Below are 20946 nucleotides of genomic sequence, written 5' to 3' on the forward strand. Positions count from 1 at the left end.
TCCTTCTATTCCTATACTCACTAGCGCATGGCACCGGGAGTACTCCGGAGATTACTACCTTTGAGGTCCTGCTTATTAATGTCTTTCCTAGCTCCCTAAAATCTGCCTGCAGGACCTCATCCCTCTTTCTACCTATATCATTGGTACTAATATGGAACACAACCTCTGGCTGTTCACCCTCCCCCTTCAGAATGTTCTGCAGCCACTCAGTGACATCCTTCACCCTGGCACCAAGGAGGCAACATACCATCCTGGAAACCCCTCATGCCGCCGCAGAAACGCCTGTCTGTTCTCCTAACTGTTGAATCCCCTATCACTTTTGCTTTCCCAATCTTTCTCCTCACCCCCGTACAGCTGAGCCACCCATGGTGCCGTGGACTTGGCTCTGGCTGTACTGCCTAGAACTGAATACTGGTTAGAGATCAAGATGCCCTCAGGGGACTCCTGCACTACCTGCCTGGTCCTCCTTGTCTGTCTGGCGGTCACCCAGTCCCTCTCTGCCTGCACTCTCTCAAGTTGCGAGGTGACATCCTCCAGGAACGTGGTTTCCACAAAACTCTCAGCCTTGCAGATGCACTGCAGTGACGCCAGCTGCTGCTCAAGCTCCAAAACCCGGAGCTCGAGCTCCTCCAGCTGACAACACTTCATGCACCTGTGGTTGTCCAGAACACGGGAAGAGTCCTGGAGTTCCCACATGGCACAAGATGTGCGTGAAGGGGACAAATTCCCGCGCCTGTATGGAGGAGCTCGAGGCGCACATGGTATTGGGCATCGGGCCTCATTATCATTGAGCTAGCAGACTGCAGACACATAATAGGTGTCTCCGGACAGCTTGCCGGCGAAGAGGAATCAGAGATCAGGCCACTGCAATGCCAGCAGCAGCCCTCAGATAAGTCAGCTGCCTCAGGGCAAACTATTGCAGAGGGGGCTTTAAATAGGCGTTGGGCCCCTTATTTGAATATGCAAAGGGCCCAACGCCTGTTTCAAGCATGGACGGCGATTTCTCTTCCCTATACCAACACGGTGAGCAACGCACTTCCAGCTCGTAATCAGTGTGCGTTGTCTCCCCGCCATATTGGAGGCTTATGAGGCCATTTAGCTTCTGAAAAATTGGCACTACACCGTCAAATTTCGAGGCCAATGAATCAATGTGGTGCAAAAATAATCCTAGAGTAGTAATTCTGCCCCCAGTGGATGGAATTCCAGCATTGTCATGGCAGAGGGAACTGATATTTGGGATGGAACCCAGGTCAACTAGGTTCCACCCCATTTAAGATAAGATGGAAATTCTGACTCGGAGGAGGCAGGTGCTTCTTCTGCCCACACCTCCTATGTCCTGGCAGCAGTTTGGGGACATATCTGGGGAAATTCTTGGGCTACACTGGGAATTCTGCCCACCTCGCTGCCAATAAGGGCAGCAGGACCTGTAACTGCTGAGGGCAGGGACAGTATTTGTTGTGGGTTTTAAGTGTGGCCTACAATGAAGAAGGTCCAGAAGGATCAACTGTCATTTCTGAGGTGTCCATTTGCCACAAGATTGGAGGCTTTTACATCTTTTTATAGCCTTTGTCTTTTGCTCAGTTTGAGCCTTGAGTGGCCCCAGTTGGAGAAGCAGGGTGACATTCCAGGATTCTGGTGACAATGCAGCGTGGGCACCTCTGTTGCACTTCTACAGGCATAGGGCGTCCATGCTGAATATTTATATGACTCCAGCCCCAGGATTTGGGCTGGAGGCACCAAAAGGGGAAAGCAGCGGTCGGAAGTGCTGTCACACCCCGCTGCACTTCTGTCCTTTTAGTAGAGTTTGTGGAGGTTCTGCCCGCTTATGTTTTTATAATACTCTTTCATTTTTTTCCTGTAGTCCTCCGCATTTCTTGACACTTTGCAAACTTTATCAACTTTGCTTCTCAGTGTCCTTCTTCCACATACATCGGAGAGAATCACAAGAGACAACTTCTACTTAAGGCATTTTGATATGAGGACATCATGATTTCAAAAAAATTGCCCACATTCCATGTGAAAGGTGCATTTACCCATGAGGCTTCAATTGGGTTTGATCCAAAGAATCCAGAAGAAAGAAGACAAAGAGGGCAAAACCATTTTTACCTAATGCAAAGAACTATCAGGATGGCAGGGTGACAGTTGCAGTGTATCAAAGATCCCTCAATTCCAAAAATGAAAGACTATACAAGCCTTTTTCCCCTTCTCTCCATCTATACATGCACACCATTGGAGACTGACCAAGCAGAGCAATTCGGAAGTAGAGAAGGTAGGTCCTTATAGGTGACCACAAAATCCAATGGCTACAAAATCCAAATAGTAATGTTACCTCAAGTCAGTCTTACAGATGTTCTTAATGGATTCTGCTTCAAAGACATTCATAAATTGAAAGTAGATCTAGTGGAATTGACCTTGAGTTTCTGACTGGAGAGAAAACATTCTACAAGCCATTTTGCTAGCTTATGGAAATGGTCTTGCCAGGACCCCATAGGGCCAATTTTACAAATGTGTGCTATCACATTTCCCACTGGGAGTGCACGTTCATAGAGTTGGTCCTTATGACCATAGGCTACAATAAACTGATGAAATTGTCAAAGAATTGTGATACAATCCACATAAAAATCAAGAATTTCATGTGATTCTACATAGGGACAGTCAAGAATCTAATTCTGATCAGTGAGGAAGTGGATGAAAATCAGCAATAAATTTCTCTTGATGGAGGTGGAAATGGAACATTGCTGTTGTAGGAACCTGGGATATGGCCGAAGAACAGCTTGACCAGAATAACATATCTGGTGTACTTGATGCTTTTCTGAATAATGGAGGGAAAAAAGAAATGGTATAAGCAGTTAAACATTTCCACTTACATTGGAATAAATTTTCAAACAATACGCAACAAAGATACTGGGATAGATTCTGACTTTTGGGCAGCCGCCCATTCCAGCAGTGAAGAGGCCTCTGTCATTTTGAGGCTGGGGCCTCATTTAAATTCATCAGGCGAGCTGCAGCGAGCCAAACAGGCATTCCGGCGCAGCTCACAGATTGCACACTGCAAATCGGGCCGCAGCTGTCGACTGCAAGGTAAGTTGCGGTTGGGGGTTGCGATCGCAGAGGGTGGGGGTCCCGGGGTGGCAGCGGCCCAAATTATTTTTTTGGACCCCGAGGAGCAAATGCTCTGCCAGGGCCCACAAAAATAAATGAACGCTTACCCTTAGAGGGCCTCGTCTCTTCCATTGCCCATGGAACTGATCTGAGCATGAACAGCGCAGGCTCCGACCAGTTCCTACCTAAAATGGCAGTTGGGGTCCTAAACGTCATAGAACCCTAATTTCTGTATTAAAAGGGGCCTATCGCCTTAATCAGGCGGGTGCTTTGGACACCCGGTGATAGACCCCTTTTAAAATAGAGCTGGCTGCATCGCCGGTATTAATGGGGCGGTAAGGCTGCCGACCCAATTTTGAAGTCGTTACTGCCCTGTTAACGACAGGTGAGGGCACTCAAAATCGACCCCACCATCTTCCTTTCTGGAACTATCACAGATTTTATTTCACCAAATAAATAAATCTGTGTATGGTCAATTCCAATTGTTAAATAAATCTTTGCCAGAATTTTTCTACTTTGGTTCTGGTAAAATTCCATGTATGGAACAGCTGAAACATGAAAACTTTGGTTTATATTCTTTTTCATATAATAATGGTTAGAGAAAATAACATTTTTGCATTCAGGCTGACGCTTTGACTGCATATTTAATTTCATCTATGTTAGTGTAAACAAAGAAAAAAGTTTTATTTGTTGTCAAAAAAAATAGGAAAGTTTAGAGTTTTGGAACCATTCAGATTAATCATTCAACAAACTGGGATTGGGGATTCAAATTTTCCCCCAGTAGAGCTTAATTCCCAATAAATTCTATTTTGATTGGGGCAGGATGGTGTCATAGTGCATTAGAACCGATATTTATGTGGCGGTGAGGGTATGGGGCAGGCCGAACACGAAGTACCTGGCAAGGCCGGGAATGTGGAAGTCCTGCCGAAATTAATGGCAGGACCTCATTACCATCTCCCACCTGGCCACTGGCCAAATTGACAGCCTAGGCGGTGGTAGGGATGGAAAACCAGTGGCAGAAGGCTGCTGTCGGGAGATCCTTGGGTATGGTCCACGACAATCGGGGGGGGGGGTGGTGGGGGGGAAGGTCGGCGGTTGCGGCAAGTTGGAGAGATCGGCCATCAGCACCGTTGTGGGGGGGGGGGGGGCGGGAAATAGAGAAAGAGAGAGAGCTAGATCGGCCATCGGGGCCGTGGGGGGAAATGAGAGGGAGAGATCGGCCATCGGGGCCGGGGTGGGGAAGGAGGGAGAGATTGGCCATCGGGGCCGGCGGGAGAGATCGGCCATCAGGAGGTGGGGGTGGAGTGAACCATGATCAGCAGGGGCAGGCCGAAGCCTTCCTTGAGATGCCGGGGGGAACACTCCTGCTTCCCCTGGCCCACAAAGAGTGCCAGAAAAGGCACTTACCTTGGCGACCCTTTCACTGCTGAATTTCCCGAACCCTGGGAAACCCACACAGCAGCAGTCAATTTTAAATCAGGCACTGTGGGAGCCCGATTTAAATATGTTAATGATGTAGCATCCTGCCTCTCCAAAGCAGGACACTTGGACGCCACGATATCTGTTACCGTAAAAAAGGCAATGGGTGTGTGCCAGCATGTTCCCCAAATTTATGACTTTAACCCCCCGACCCTCTCCCACCCATCGGGTGGGTTAATATCAAGGCCATTATTATTAATAAATGATCTGTTATCCGACACTCCACTGAGTTGTTAATCTTAGCCTCACTGTAGTGAATGGGGTTGCTAGGTACTTCCCCATAAGGGACAGAAAATCAGGGAGAAGAGTTAGTAACAGACTGCCCTTGCACACTTCTTAGCAGCTGTCTCAACAGTAATGTGGGTGTAGACAATCTTCCCATACTCTCAGCTGTCATTGGTGCATGGCTTAGGGAGGCTTGAAATAGGAGGGAAAGTAAACTTTAAAAAGACATAATATACATACGATACCTTTGTACAATTCATGGTCCCTGTAACTTTCATAATCAAATAACAACTATTAATATATGTAGATGATCTCTTCATACTTTAATTGATCTTCATCCTCTATATTTTTGGGAATACGTTGTTGGAAAAGAGTAGCTTCTTTATTTTTTTTGACAGCTTTGCTTCTCAATGTAGAAAGTGGAACTGGCTCATCTATTGTTTTCCTTCTTGAATAACGAGGTGCTATAAAAGAAATGGTAATTACTTTGGTTCAATGGTAGCATCCTTGCCTTTGTCAGAAGGTTATGGGCTCAAGCCCCATTCCAGAGATTTGAATACCTAATCAAGTCTGACACTTCAGTGCATTACTGAGGGAGGGTTGTAATGATGGAGGTGCCTTCTTATGGTGAAGATATGAAACAAAGGTCCTGTCTGCCATCTCACATGGATGTAAAAGATCACATGGCACTATTTGGAGAAATGCAGGGGAGTTCTCCCATTGTCTTGGCCAACATTTATCCCTCAACCAACACCACTAATACAGATTATATGGTCCATTTGCAGGACTTTGTTGTGTGCAAGTTGGCTGCTGTGTTTGCCTACTTTACAACAGTGACTACATTTCAAAAGTGTTTCATTGGCTGTGAAGAGCTTTGGGATGTCCAAGGGGGTGAAAGGCACCTTGTAAATGCGAGCTCTTTTCACATACAATAGATTAAAGATTCCATATTCTTTGAAAGAGCTAAAACCTGCACTTATAAATAGGAATTGCAATCATACAACTTGTTCTCAGTTACGTTGCAATTCTTTGCCCAAAGAAGGCACCAGTGAGAGTAAAGAAACATTGCAATAAACAATAATACTGATGCAGAAATTGTTGTTAGTAAAAACAGTAAAATACAACTCCAAGTCAGGAATGAGAAGTACAGAAGGAGCTTTGAATTTCTTTCAAAAAATGAGAAACTTATCTTATGGTATGCAATCTGTTGTTTCTCTTAATTTGTTAAACATCCAAATACATTTAGGAAATATACCAAAGTAATACAAAAAATGGTGATGGGGATCTGACCATCTATAGCCTAGAAATTTCTGTTGGCAGTATTAGCGGACACATGCTTAATGTGTTATAATGACATTCCTCATTGCTATTTAAATGTAACCATTAACCCATTCAAAGTAACAGGTTAATGGTTTTGTTAAAACAGCCAATAATAATTTCTAGGCTTGTTTGTGCAGGTTATCTTGGAGCACAGAAATGTTCTGTTGAGCCAAGACAATAATGCTTAGTAAAGGCACATAAAACTGTTTCAGATACCTAACCTGCAGATTATGTTTACATTCTAAGAGGAACATCGTTCATGCAGGGTGGCTGGAAAGTGTGTCATTTTGTTCCTCATATTCCTCAGATAGATTTACATTTGGTTCTGAGCAAACCAATAGGGACCAATTTTCCTGACCGCCCCAGGGAAATGTCTGCCCCTGGAAACATCAACAGACAGCAGACATTGACCCCCTATATAAAACTTGTACTCACCAAATCTCTAAATGTTGTGGCCACATCCCAAGCCTGGACCGCCAAGGTGGGCCCCACTTCCACCATTGGACTGGCCGGTATGCCTAGTTCCACTCAGTGCACCAGCTTTGTGCTCTTCCTCCAGGCTGAGGTCATGGAAAATCCTAGCCTGAGAGTTCACGCTCTCAAATATGCTTCTTCCTATGCTGCTGGCCTTGTTTGGGGTAGGTAGAGGCTCTGTCTTGTAGAAAGTCCAACAGAAACTGCCATGCAAAGCCGAGACCCAGCGTATGCAGATCCCAACCCAAGTCGCAGACCCTACGCCGCACTCCAATGAGAATTACTGTGAGAATGCGCTAGAATGCTGTGGATTTTCAGCCCCACCATGTCCATACCTCTCTGCCAATAGGTTCTTATGAAGCACCAGTAAAGTGTCAGCCACAACTGGAACTTTCACAATTGATCCTGTTCAATTACTTCCTCTAAAGCAGGTAGGTACAACCATTTTTGATTTTGTGGGCCGCTTAGGTGAATACCATAGGGATTATTAGGGATGGGCAATAAATGCTGGCCTTGCCAGCGACGCCCACATCCCATGAACACAGCCTCAACAGGCCACATACATATGAAGTTTAAATCTTTGTTTCCATTTATTTGTATATATTTCAAGCTGTGGATTCTAACAGATCTTTCTGTTCCAATTAGAGTTTATCAACCAATAAGGCAAAAACATTAAGATCTCCTCTCCCCAACCCCAGCCCATAAAATAAATATAAATGCAAATAGAACTGCATTGCCTGGGCTTTGAGGGCAAAATTGCATGGGCATGTGGGTCATATAAGGCCATGGGTTGTAGTTCAGACACGCTTGATTTAGAAACCCCAATTTTAACTGGGGGCGGGAATCAGGTGAGGCGAGCGCCAATTCCCCCCCTGACCTTGGGAGCGTGAGGCGTGAGAGATTTTAACTCCTGGGTCCCTTCTGCATGCCGCCGGTCTGCTGCCCGCCCATTGAAGATGGCAGATGGCTGGCTGGCAGGAGCGGAATTTCAGGCAGCAGGTGGCTGCCTCGCCAGCACCAAAGGAGCGGTCGCTGCCATCAAGCTAAGTCGCAGGGAGGGGGTTTCAGGAAGGTTCTCTTGCGAGAGAAGGGTGGGGCAGGGGAGGCCGAAACTCTCCGTGGTGCTCAGAGGAGCACTCCTGCTCTTCCTGGCCCCACAATGAAGTCAAAAGAAAGTTAATAAACTTACCTGTTTGGGTCGCTGCTGGCCCCAGATCCTATTCCTTTTGTTTTCACTTGGTGGGAAAGCCACAATGGCTTCCCCCTCAGGCCACTGTTAAAATTGCAGTCGGAGCATTCGTCATCAGCCCCGGATTTGCATATTTAAAGAAGGATCCTGTTGGTTTCAGACAGGTGTCCTTGCCGCCAGCTCAGAAGAGCAGTTTAAAATAGAAGACAGCGGGCAGATAAGTCACCCAGATGATTTTAACTGCCCGTCTACCTGGTGGGCAATTAAACTCACCCCCAAAGTTTCACCCATACCATGAAATACTAGGGGTAATTTTAACCCTACCCTGCTGGTGGGAAGCCCTAATCCTTTCTCCGCTCCTATCCATCAATAGAAAATTACTGACAACTAAAATCCTCGGAGTATCCAATTTTACAAGCAGTGAAACTAACCAAAATTTGTTTTTTTTGGAACGAAACATCAAAACAAGATAAAACGTGAACTTTCTAACTTTTTCTGTGACTTCGCACATTCCCGTTCAGCATTTCTTTATCGGTAGCTGCTTCCTGGCTTTGTAATTAGCCATTTTTGTTTTTGCTTGCTATTTGCTCATCAATATGTTCTGTAACTGTTCAGTTAAGATATCTTTCAAAGCTCAATGGAATTAGGTTTCATTCCAGTTGATTGGAAAGTTGCAAATGTGACTCCATCTTTAAAAAAAATTGCAGATCTGCAAACCTTGTCTCGATTGTGAGGAAAGTGTTTGAAACTTTATTGAGGAACAAGGGACCAAGTGGAAGAACAACGCTTGTTTAGAGAGAGGTCTCTGACCAATTTACTGGATTTCTAAGGGTGAGGCACGGATGTCATCTACCTGGATTTAGGGAAGGCATTTAATACTGTCCCACATAGCAGACTGATTCAGTTTGCAGTTGCCACTAAACTGGTTGCAGTGGTCAATGATGTGAATCGATCTGTGTTAATCCAAAGGGATCTGGGCAAGCTAAGTCAATGGGCAAAGAGATAGTAGATGGAATTCAACAGAGATAAGTGAAAAGTCATGATATTAGATAGAATAAATGAGAATGTGGAGCAAATATTAATTAATAATGTGCTTGAGTTAAGCATAGAAGAGTTCTGGAAGTTTTGGCAGATAGATTATTAAAACCATTGGTTCAGTTTTCGTAGGCAGTTAAGAAAGCAAATGAAATGTTGGGATTTAGAAATAGGGCTGTGAGTTATAAGTCTAAAGAGTTCATACTGAAGTTGTATCTGACCTTGGTGTGGTTGCATCTGAAGTACTGCATACAGTTTTGGGCTCTGTCTTACAGAAGCAATGTAAAAAAAATTGGAAGGAGGCAGAGGAGGGTTCTGAAGCTGATTCCTGAACTTCAAGAGTGATTTATGAGGAAGGATTACCTATCCTGGGTCTTTATTATCTGGAGAACAGGAGGATGAGGGAGGACTATCTACAGTATGTACTGCAGCAAGTCACCAAGCCTTTTTCGGCAGCATCTCCCAAACCCGTGACCAACACCACCTAGAAGGACAAGGGCAGCAGGTACATGGAAACACCATCACCTCCAAGTTCGCTGTACCTTCATCGTCACTGGGTGAAAACCTTGGTACTCCCTACTTAACAGCATTGTGGGAACACCATCATCACATGAACTGCAGTGGTTCAAGAAGAAGGTCCATCACCAACTTCTTAAAGGCAATTAGGGATGGGCAATAAATGCCGGCTTTGCCAGCGACGCCCATATCTCCAGAATAAATTTTTTTAAAACTTAATAGAAGTCTCAAAAATTTTCACATGTTTAGGTATTTGGACCCAAGAAAGTTCTTCCAGGATTCGCGAACTAAGATTAAGGTGTCAAAGGAAGATACCAAATTTAGGCAACATTTTTTTGTAAGACAGTGATAGAAATGTGAAGTAGATTACCAGCAGGTGTGGTAAAACAGAAAACTGGGCAAATTCTTGCTAATAAAGGGAAGTTTGGAATGATAGGCTACAGCAATCAATGATCTTTTCCTGCCCAAAATATTACTATGTTTTTGTATTACTATGTATTCAAGTGCTGTTTTATTTTGGAAATAGTAACATGGCCCTAATTTATCTCTCCCTCACCTAGTTGAAACCAGGCGGAGAGCACTAAAAATAAGGGGAACGACTTACCCCCTTTGATCCCACTGCCTTCCCGACAGGCGAGCAGGACACCTGCCCCAAGCTGGCTGGTCCTGTTTAGTATGTGGATGACATCACTGGAGCCCAATCTGTTCTTTTAGTCCAACGCCTGAGCGGGGCAACAGTGACGGGTTTCCCGTCAGGCCAAACGGGTCGGGAGATGGATCGTGGGCCAGAAGAGGCCCAGGAGGTGAGTCTTTTCATTTTTATTTTAGGTTTATTTGTGGGCCAGGACCTCTGAGCCTCACAAGTAGGCCTTGGGCCTCTCTTACCCTGGGCTACACCCCCTCCACTGATCGCTTTCGCCCCCGACACCCCCCCACCCACCATTCTTACCACTTACTTGTCTGCTGGGGACTGATCCCGCGGGTCAACAGACGTAGCCTCCAACCTACGATCTTTAGATCCTGCCCGCCGGCCAGGTACTGCATCTGGCCGAGACTCCAATGAAAGTTATTGTAATGAGGCCTGGCCGTTAAAATCGGCCGGCCCGACACGTCCCCGGATTCCCTGGGTGCGCCATCCACTTCGGGGCTCGCGGTGTTACATAGGCCCCTACTTTAAAATTGGGGCCTATGTAACAGTTTCAGGCAAGAGAAGATTTTCAATCTATCTAGCTCACCTATCCACAGTATTCCCTTGTTGCATTTCTAATAATCTTGAATCCCATTTGTTGACAAGAATCTGTTCCACATACTTACCAGCCTTTTAGTAAACAAAAGTTCCTAGGAACATAGGAACAGGAGTAGGCCATTCAGCCCCTCGTGCCTGCTCCGCCATTTGATAAGATCATGGCTGATCTGTGATCTAACTCCATATACCTGCCTTTGGCCCATATCCCTGAATACCTCTGGTTGCCAAAAAGCTATTTATCTCAGATTTAAATTTAGCAATTGAGCTAGTATCAATTGCCATTTGCGGAAGAGAGTTCCAAACTTCTACCACCCTTTGTGTGCAGAAATGTTTTCTAATCTCGCTCCTGAAAGGTCTGGCTCTAATTTTTAGACTGTGCCCCCTACTCCTAAAAATCCTCAACCAGCGGAAATAGTTTCTCTCTATCCACCCTATCTGTTCCCCTTAATATCTTATAAACTTCGATCAGATCACCCCTTAACCTTCGAAACTCCAGAGAATACAACCCCAATTTGTGTAATCTCTCCTTGTAACTTAACCCTTGAAGTCCGGGTATCATTCGAGTAAAACTACACTGCACTCCCTCCAAGGCCAATATGTCCTTCCGAAGGTGCGGTGCCCAGAACTGCTCACAGTACTCCAGGTGCGGTCTAACCAGGGTTTTGTATAGCTGCAGCATAACTTCTGCCCCCTTGTACTCTAGTCCTCTAGATATAAAGGCTAACATTCCATTTGCCTTCTTGATTATTTTCTGCACCTGTTCATGACACTTCAATGATCTATGTACCTGAACCCCTAAGTCCCTTTGGACATCCACTGTTTTTAACTTTTTACCATTTAGAAAGTACCCTTGTCCATCCTTTTTTCATCCAAAGTGGATGACCTCACATTTGTTTACATTGAATTCCATTTTCCACAGTTTTGCCCATTCACCTAATCTATCAATATCGCTTTGTAATTTTATGTTTTCATCTACACTGCTTACAATGCCACCAATCTTTGTGTCATCGGCAAACTTAGATATGAGATTTCAATGCCTTCATCTAAGTCGTTAATAAATAATTGAGGCCCCAAGACAGATCCCTGCGGGACTCCACTAGTCACATCCTGCCAATGTGAGTACCTGCCCATTATCCCTACTCTCTGTCGCCTTTCACTCAGCCAACTTCCTAACCAAGTCCGTACTTTTCCCTCGATTCCATGGACTTCTATCTCAGCTAACAGTCACTCAAGTGGGACCTTATCAAATGCCTTCTGGAAGTCCATATAAATAACATCCATTGACATTCCCCTGTCCACTACTTTAGTCACCTCTTCAAAAAATTCAATCAGGTTTGTCAGGCACGACCTACCTTTCACAAATCCATGCTGGCTCTCTCTGATTAACTGAAAATTCTCGAGGTGTTCAGTCACCCTATCCTTAATTATGGACTCCAGCATTTTCCTCACAACAGATGTTAGGCTAACTGGTCTATAATTCCCCGGTCTCCCTCTCTCTCCTTTCTTAAAAAGCGGAGTGATATGTGCAATTTTCCAATCTAGAGGGACAGTTCCTGAATCTAGAGAACTTTGAAAGATTATAATTAGGGCATCTGCAATGTGCTCACCTACTTCTTTTAAAACCCTGGGATGGAAACCATCTGGTCCTGGGGATTTGTCACTCTTTAGTGCTATTATTTTCTTCATTACTGTTGCTTTACTTATGTTAATTTTATCGAGTCCCTGTCCCCGATTCAACATAAGTTTTCTTGGGATTTCCGGGATGCTATCCTCTTTTTCGACTGTAAATACTGACGTAAAGTAATTGTTCAACAGGTTCGCCATTTCCCCATTGTCAATGACAATATCCCCACTTTCTGTTTTTAAGGGACCAACACTGCTCCTGACCACCCTCTCTTTCCAAATATAACTATAAAAGTTCTTTGTATTGGTTTTGATATCCCTTGCAAGTTTCTTTTCATACTCTCTTTTTGTAGCCCTTACTATCTGTTTTGTGACCATTTGTTGATCTTTGTATCTTTCCCATTCGCCAGGATCTGTGCCATTTTTTGCCTTTTTGTATGCCCTTTCCTTATGTCTTATACTGTCCCTTACCTCTTTAGTTGTCCATGGCTGTTTTTTTTGGCAAGTAGAGTTCTTGCCCCTCAGGGGTATAAACCGATTCTGTATCACGTTAAATGTTTCTTTAAACATTTCCCACTGATCATCAGTCGTTTTACCCATCAACAGATTTGCCCAGTTTACTGTGGACAGTCTCTGTCTCATCCCATTGAAGTTGGCCTTGCACAAGTCTAGAATCTTAGCAGCTGATTCACTTTTTTCCCTTTCAAACGCTACATTGAACTCGATCATGTTATGATCACTATTGGATAGATGTTCACGCACAGTTAAGGCGTTAACTAAATCTGGTTCATTACTCATTACTAAATCTGGTATGGCTTGCCCCCTTGTTGCCTCTGGGACATACTGCTGTAGAAAACTATCCTGGACACACTCAAGAAATTCACTACCTTTCTGACAGTTGCTAGTCTGCTTTTCCCAATCTATGTGAAGGTTAAAGTCCCCCATTAAGACCACTATGCCTTTCTTACACGCTTGTCTAATCTCTGCATTTATACAATCTACCACTTCAGAGCTGCTGCCAGGGGTCCTATACACAACTCCCACTATAGTCTTAGATCCTTTTCTATTTCTCAATTTAACCCATAACGTCTCTGTTGGCTGCTTACCTCTCGTTATATCCTCCTTTATCATTGAAGTGATTTAATCTCTAATCACTAAGGCTACTCCTCCCCCTCTTCCATTTTCCCTATCTCTCTTGTAGACCTTATAACCCGGTATAATTAGTTCCCAATCCTGACCATCCTGCAGCCAAGTCTCAGTAATAGCTATCATGTCATACCCTCCAATTTGAATTTGAACCTGTAGTTCATTTAATTTATTCCTTATACTCCGTTCATTTGTATATAGAACTCTTAGTTGGGCCACACACCCTAGCCTGATCTTCAGCTTTGATGCTGGGTTAATCACCTTACGCCTTCTAGTTTTTATTTTATCTGTCGTGTCTAAAGTACACTTTCTTTCCATTGCTCTACGCTTTTCCCTTTCACTTGTTCTTGAACAACTGTTTGTACTATTTGTATTGTAGATTTCCCCTGGGTCTTCCCCTCTCTTGCTGCTCTCAACTTTATTCCCTTCCGACTCCCCGCTCAGGTTCCCATCCCCCTGCCACTCTAGTTTAAACCTTCCCCAACAGCACTAGCAAACACCCCCGCGAGGACTTTGGTCCCGGTCCTGCTCGGGTATAACCCGTCATGCTTGTACTGGTCCCACCTTCCCCAGAACCGGTTCCAATGTCCCAGGAATCTAAATCCCTCCCTCCTACACCATCCCTGCAGCCACGCATTCATCCTGTCTATTCTCCTGTTCCTATACTCACTAGCACGTGGCACTGGTAGTAATCCTGAGATCACTACCTTTGAAGTCCTGCTTTTTAATTTATCTCCTAACTCCTTAAATTCCCCTTGCAGGACCTCATCCTTTTTTTTAAACCTATGTCGTTGGTACCAATATGGACCACGACTACTGGCTGTTCACCCTCCCCCTCCAGAATGCCCTGCAGCCGCTCCGTGACATCCTTGACCCTAGCACCAGGGAGGCAACATACCATCCTGGAGTCACGTTTGCGGCCGCAGAAACGCCTATCTGTTCCCCTTACAATTGAATCCCCTATCACTATTGCCCTGCCACTCTTCTTCCTCCCCTCCTGTGCAGCAGAGCCACCCGTGGTGCCCCGAACTTAGCTCTTGCTGCTTTCCCCTGATAAGCCATCTCCCCCAACAGTATCCAAAGCAGAATATCTGTTTGAGAGGGAGGTGGCCCCAGGGGACTCCTGCTCTACCTGCCTAGTCCTTTTACACTGCCTGGCGGTCACCCATTTCCTTTCTGCCTGCGTAATCTTTACCTGCGATGTGACCACCTCACTGAAGATGCTATCCACGATAGTCTCAGCATCGCGGATGCTCCACAGTGAATCCACCCGCAGCTCCAGCTCCGAAATACGGTTAGCCAGTAGCTGCAGCTGGACACACTTCCTGCACACACTGGTAGTGTCCATGACTTCCCACATAGTGCAGGAGGAGCATATCACGGGTGCGAGCTGCGCTGCCATGACTTGCCTTAGACTCTCAGACTCTCCTCCCGCTCTCGGTCTCTCCTTTTATACTGTGCTCACCTCTCGGACTCTCCTGCCTCACCTGTGAAGTCGCACAGTAGTTTTCTCTTGTTGCAGGTCTTGCATATTCTTTTTTCTTTTGTTGTCCTTAATTTGTAAATATAATCCCTTATGCTTAAGTTCTGTACATGGCAGAAAAGCTTATTTGGATCCAATTTGCCCAGACCTTTCATAATTTTAAACACCTCTATCATATCCCCTCTCTTTTCATGAGAGAAAAGACCCAGGGTAATCAATCTGTCCTGATACGTCATTTCCTTAAGTTTTTGGATCAACCGTGTAGCCCTTCTCCGTACCCTCTCCAATAACTGAATATCCTTTTACAAAATGGAAGATCAAAATTACACATAGTACTTCAGATGCAATCTCATCAGAGCCAATATTGTTTAAAAATTACCTTTCTGGATTTATATGTTATACTCTTTGCTATGCATTCCAAAATTCTGTTTGTTCTTTTAACAGCCTGGAAACATTATGCTGAAGGTTTTGGTGACCTGTCCACTAAAACCTCAAGATCTATCAAGTACATTCCCAATTAGCATATAATCCATATCAACCTTCCTTCTGCTAAATCTCCTAATATATTTCCCTGTATGAAGATACATCTGCCATTTCTCCGACCACTGATCGAGCTTGTCAAGATCCTTTTGAATTTGTGCGCATTGATAGTCATAATTTACCACTACTTACAATTTGGTATCATCTGCAAATTTGGATACTTTGGACACAATGGGGGTAATTTTAATTCCCAAGAACAGGTGGGTTGGGGCGGGTGGAAGGTTAAAATACTAGCTTTTTGCAGCAAACTTCTGGGTTTGACCCAGGCGCGTTTGGATGCACGCACACAACAGACATCTGGAAGTCACTTAAAGCAAGCAGGCCGATACTTGAAGGGGCTATGTACCTCACTGGAATAGTTGAGATACTTAATTTTTTTGTGTATTACGAAAGTAAAATTAATTTAACCTTACCTGTTCGGGTTTTCCATCGCTTCCGATTCACGTCAGGTCGAAGCGGGCGGGAAGGGCCGAAGCTATTATTTCACTGCTTGTGGGCCAGGAGGAGCTGGAGTGCTTCTTCCAGGCCCAACAAGCTCACCTAGCGCAACAAGATCCCGTGATCGGCCGACCCCCGCCCGGCCATGCTGGACCCCCCGATGCTGGACCCCCCGCCCCTGATGCTGGACATCTCCATCCCCCACCCCGATGGTGGATCCCCCGATCTTCAAGGTCCACCCGATGCTGGACCCCCCCGATCTTCAAGGCCCACCCGATGCTGGACCCCCCCACCCCGATCTTCAAGGCCGCCTCCCCCCACTTCTCCCTCCGATTGTTCCACGGCCCACAATCTCTCTCTCCCTTCCGCCCCCCTTTTCTGATTCACGGCTCCTTTCCCTCCCGATAGGCAGCATTTGGCTTCCAGATTTCCCAAACGAACATCTACCGATGTGCTGGGCTCCCAGCTAAAATCATGCCCAATTCCTCTAAATCATTTATAAAAATAAAAGGCCTCATTTGGAATACTGTGTCCAATATTGACAGTTTGTTCCAATTAAATAGATTAGGGATGTAAGAATGTTGGGGATAAGGAAAAATTGACATCTTTCTTAATGCTGTTTACCATCATGCTTTGCAAATTGCACTGTTTTAATTTGCAAGTTGTGTTATTTTGTTTTGTTGAACTGTAAATACTGATCTTCGACTAATGACTGAACTTTGTCAACATCCTTGTGTGGCAAGACGTCTATGGACAATGACTCAGGAAAAGCGGCAAGGAGGGTGATAAGAATAGGATAAGGGCAGGCAGCTAGATGAATAAGGGTCAACCAGATGGTCAGTTGACCTCTGTGAGAAACCACTTTGCGTAAGGTTTTGTGACAGGATGAGTCATGTTGACCACTGGAATTCTGTAAAAAAAAACAACTTTGCAAAGGATCTTGTGACTGGATGGGTCAAGCTGGCAACATTGTATTTTGTGAAAAAACAACTTCATAAATCTATAAGGGTTTTATGAATAACAACTACGTATATGGTATGAGATTCCTGCCATGGAGCTTTAAAAACCCAACACCAGCTGGAGGCAGAGGAATAGCAAAGTCCACCCAGCTGTCGGAAGACTACAACCTCTGCCCAGAGATCAACCAAGATGTCAGAAAACTCGAAACAACTACGCCGCCAACTTAATTACAAACTCTGCCCAGAGATCAAACATGGTAATATTGTTTTAATCTCTATTATAATTGTTTCACTATTATTACTGTCTTATAATATTAGATACTTTTACATGTTTGATTTGACTCTTAATAAATAAGACATTGATTACCATTTGAAGTCACGTCCAAATCTGTTGCAGGGAGGATCAAGGATCACCATTTTAATTTGGATATGGCCAGATCTAGGTTAGATGTCAGGAGGTGGTTCTTTTCCCAGAGAATCGTGGACCTCTGGAACAGGCTGCCGGCTTGTGCAGTGGACGCGATTCGCTGAATTCCTCCAAGCGAGAGCTGGACCTGTTTCTGGCTGGGTGGAGATCACCTCTTACAAAAGGTAGGTAATGCATAGAATACCCAGGCCAGAGTGATCTCCTAGACTAGTTACCATTGCCTAGGAGGGGTTGGAAAGGAATTTCCCAGAATTTTTTTTCCCCAAATTGGCCTGGGTTTTTAATCTTTTTTTTGCCTCTCCCAGGAGATCACATGGTTTTGGGTGGGGAGTGTATATATTGTGAAGGTATCACAAATATGTGGGACAGGCTGGATGGACCAAAGAGTCTTTTCCTGTCCATTATTGTTTATATGTTCGTAAACAACAGCGGCCCCAACACTGAACCCTGTGCCACTCCACTGGTAACTGGCTGCCAACTACTGCCCATGCACTACCACTCATTGTTGACTACCAACTAACCATTTGTCCATCCATTTCAGTGCAATCGCATTTATCCCATGGGCTTATGTAGTAGCCTATTATACTGGACAATGTCAAATGCCTTCCTGAAATCCAGGTAGATAACATCCACTGTCTAGCTCATGCACCTCAAGATGCTCTCTTATATTTTCCCTTATAATACTTTCAAACACTTTCCAAACAGGCTTACAGGTCTTTTTTGAAGATAGAAGTTACATTTGCTATTTTCTAATCCTCTGGGAACTCTGAAAAATATGCACAAGAGAACTGGAATTCGTTTGAGTCAATTCTTTCAGAACCTTGGGATGAAAGTTGTCAGAGCCAGAAGCATTTTCTACCTTAGATTTCAACAATCTCCCCAATATGTTCTTCCTTGTGATTTTAATATTTTTCAGTCTACATTCACCGTTAAACTATACACCCAATTCTGGCATTTCTCCCTCCATTTCTTTTGTGAACTCTGTCAACATTAATGGTTAAATACTTCAGTAGTTTCTCTATCTTCAGATACCACTTCCCTATTGTCATTTTTTAGTGGGCCAACCCCTCTTTGCACCCTTTGTTTACTCCTAACATACTTGAAGAATGCTTTACTTTTCTGCTTTATGTTCACAACATTACACTTGTGACAAATGGAATTTTGCAGTTTGAAATTTTGTCAATGTTTAATTTTTATTTGCAATTTGTAATGAATTCTAAGTCATTACAGCAGCTACATTTCTTTTATTTATGTGTAGCTGAGAAAAAATGCAAAAAAATCACCATAAAAAATGGTTACTACAAGGCAGAACATTTTGATAGGACTGCAATGTCATTCACATTTGAAGGAAGGTTCTGAATAAAAGTTTGGAATTTAATAAAGCTTGTTTCAGTGAAACCATTCAATAACATTAAATGCTGTAAAGAAGAAGCATGAAATGTTATTTCTTTTGAAGTTTAATTTCTTAACCCTCGTTTGCCCAGAGCATAAAGCAAAGATGTGCATGTTGAGGTCAATGATTGGAAAATTAGGAATACCACAAATTGGGCATGCTGACCTCTACACATGATTCTACGATCTGTGCACCAGGCCTTGAAATTACGAAAGTCCCATCTCCACCAGTGGAGGAACTTTGGAGCAGGAGTCCTGCATGGCATAGCCAAGTACAGAGATAGCGTTATTATCATAGTCATGGCAGGTCATCCATGCCTATAAGGATGCATCAGAGACACCTGCCTTGATCCGTTGGTGGAGGCAAAGCAGCCCATAGGCAATCCACTAGGGGCAGCCCGAGGTCCTTCCCAGGCTGAAGAAAAACATGTGCAAATGAATCCAGCTTCTAAGGGAGACATAGGATAATTTAATAAACGTAACCAATCTCCATGGGATTGCTTACCATTGCTGTGGAAACATCTGGAGCTTTTCCAATGGCCTCAATAGAACTCATAAAGCTCTCAGCCTCTCGTTGAGGCCTTTCAAGGGCTTGATGGGCAGAATTCGCAGAATTCAGGGTGGAAATGAAATTGGGTGGAATCCTGGTGGAATTAGGTTCTTCCCAAATTCAGGCCCCTGGTAAACTCTATACCTGCTTTCCGCCCTTACCAACGTCGGGAATTTCTGACATTCCACGCCAGTTTTGTAATTTCAGAGTTTATACATAATATTATGGATTTTTAGAGAATTGCACATAGCATGATTTCTAAACACTACTCAGCCAGAATTTACCTGATTGTGGTCTTTCCTCAATTAATGGTAAGGTTCCATTGTTAAGATATTTTCTGGAGTCAGCGTACTTCTCATCCTGTATAATGAACATAATCACAACATATTAGAACTACAAATTAAAACAAAAAGTTTGGGGTCAACTTTCATTTTCTCCATTTGGATGGTAATCTGGTGGAACGGATCGCTCATCTTTTATAGAACCCACCCGATTTTCATCCTCTTAACTGTAGTGTCCCATCCCTGGCATTATCCTGGTGAATCTACATTTTATGCTTTCTATGGCCTTAATATCCTTTCTATAATGAGTCACCCAAAACAGCTCACAGTACTCCAAATTCAGCCTAACCAAAGCTTTGAATAACGTTATCAATAGTTCTTTACTCTTGTACTCAATGCCCCAATTATAAAACCCAAAACGTTATTGGCCTTCTTTATGGCTTTATCTACCTCCACTCGTACTTTCAAGGAATAAGGTATTTGAACCCCATGGTCTTCCTGAATTGACACCTTTAGCTTCTTTCCATTAAGGGTATACTCCTATCCCTTGTTTTCCCCCAAAATGTATTACCTCACAGTCCTCCACACTAAATTGCATTTGCCATTTATATGCCCATTTCAGGAACCTATCTGTCCTCTAGAAGTCTTTTACGATCCTCTTCACTATTTTCCAAACACCTACTTTTGTCAAATTTTGAGATTGTGCTCCCTATGGCCACCTATACAGCACTGACCTCTGCAGTATTTCCAAACCTTCTCCAATCAGCACAACACCCTGATCCTTTGTTTTTTGTCCAACAACCGACTTTCATCCAAGATACCAAATTTCCACTTATACCACACACCTGAATTTTTGTAAGAAGGCTTCCGTTAGACATCATCTTGAATGCATTCTGAAAAACCATATACACCACATCTAAAGCATTTCCTTTATCCATCCAATCAATCACCACTTCAAAGAAACTCTGCTAAATTTGTCAAACACCACTAGCTTTAACAGAGGTGAGGTGAGATGGCCCTTGACATCAAGGCAGCATTTGACCGAGTGTGGTACCAAGGAGCCCTAGTAAAATTGAAGTCAATGGGAATCAGGGGGAAAACTCTCCGGTGGCTGGAGTCATACCAAGCACAAAGGAAGACAGTAGTGGTTGTTGGAGGTCAATATTCTCAGCCCCAGGACATTACTGCAGGAGTTCCTCAGGGCAGTGTCTAGGCCCAACCATCTTCAGCTGCTTCATCAATGATCTTCCCTCCATCATAAGGTCAGAAATGGGGATGTTCGCTGATGATTGCACAGTGTTCAGTTCCATTCGCAACCCCTCAGATAATGAAGCAGTCTGTGCCCGCATGCAGCAAGACCTGGACAACATCCAGGCTTGGGCTGATAAGTGGCAAGTAACATTCGCGCCAGATAAGTGCCAGGCTATGACCATCTCCAACAAGAGAGAATCTAACCACCTCCCCTTGACATTCAACGGCATTAACATTGCCGAATGCCCCACCATCAACATCCTGGGGGTC

At 44.2% G+C, this 20946-nt stretch overlaps 2 long non-coding RNA genes across 4 annotated transcripts; one reads left to right on the forward strand and one right to left on the reverse strand.

The window, feature by feature from the left end:
* Window positions 1–2212: 2212 nt before the first annotated feature.
* Window positions 2213–19508, reverse strand: LOC137333054 (uncharacterized). 3 transcript variants are annotated; one of them, XR_010965786.1, is made up of 3 exons: window positions 19429–19508; window positions 5052–5270; window positions 2213–2812 (listed from the first exon to the last, which is right to left on the reverse strand). It is a non-coding gene; the product is annotated as an uncharacterized lncRNA (long non-coding RNA). The 3 variants fall into 3 exon arrangements; XR_010965785.1 differs by lacking the exon at window positions 19429–19508 and adding an exon at window positions 10655–10744; XR_010965787.1 differs by lacking the exon at window positions 19429–19508 and adding an exon at window positions 10297–10366.
* LOC137333047 (uncharacterized) lies at window positions 10061–17144 on the forward strand. The gene is made up of 2 exons (XR_010965783.1): window positions 10061–10143; window positions 15283–17144. It is a non-coding gene; the product is annotated as an uncharacterized lncRNA (long non-coding RNA).
* Window positions 19509–20946: the final 1438 nt, after the last annotated feature.

Source organism: Heptranchias perlo, chromosome 2 (genome assembly GCF_035084215.1).
Source record: "Heptranchias perlo isolate sHepPer1 chromosome 2, sHepPer1.hap1, whole genome shotgun sequence".
NCBI classification, from domain to species: Eukaryota; Metazoa; Chordata; class Chondrichthyes; order Hexanchiformes; family Hexanchidae; genus Heptranchias; species Heptranchias perlo.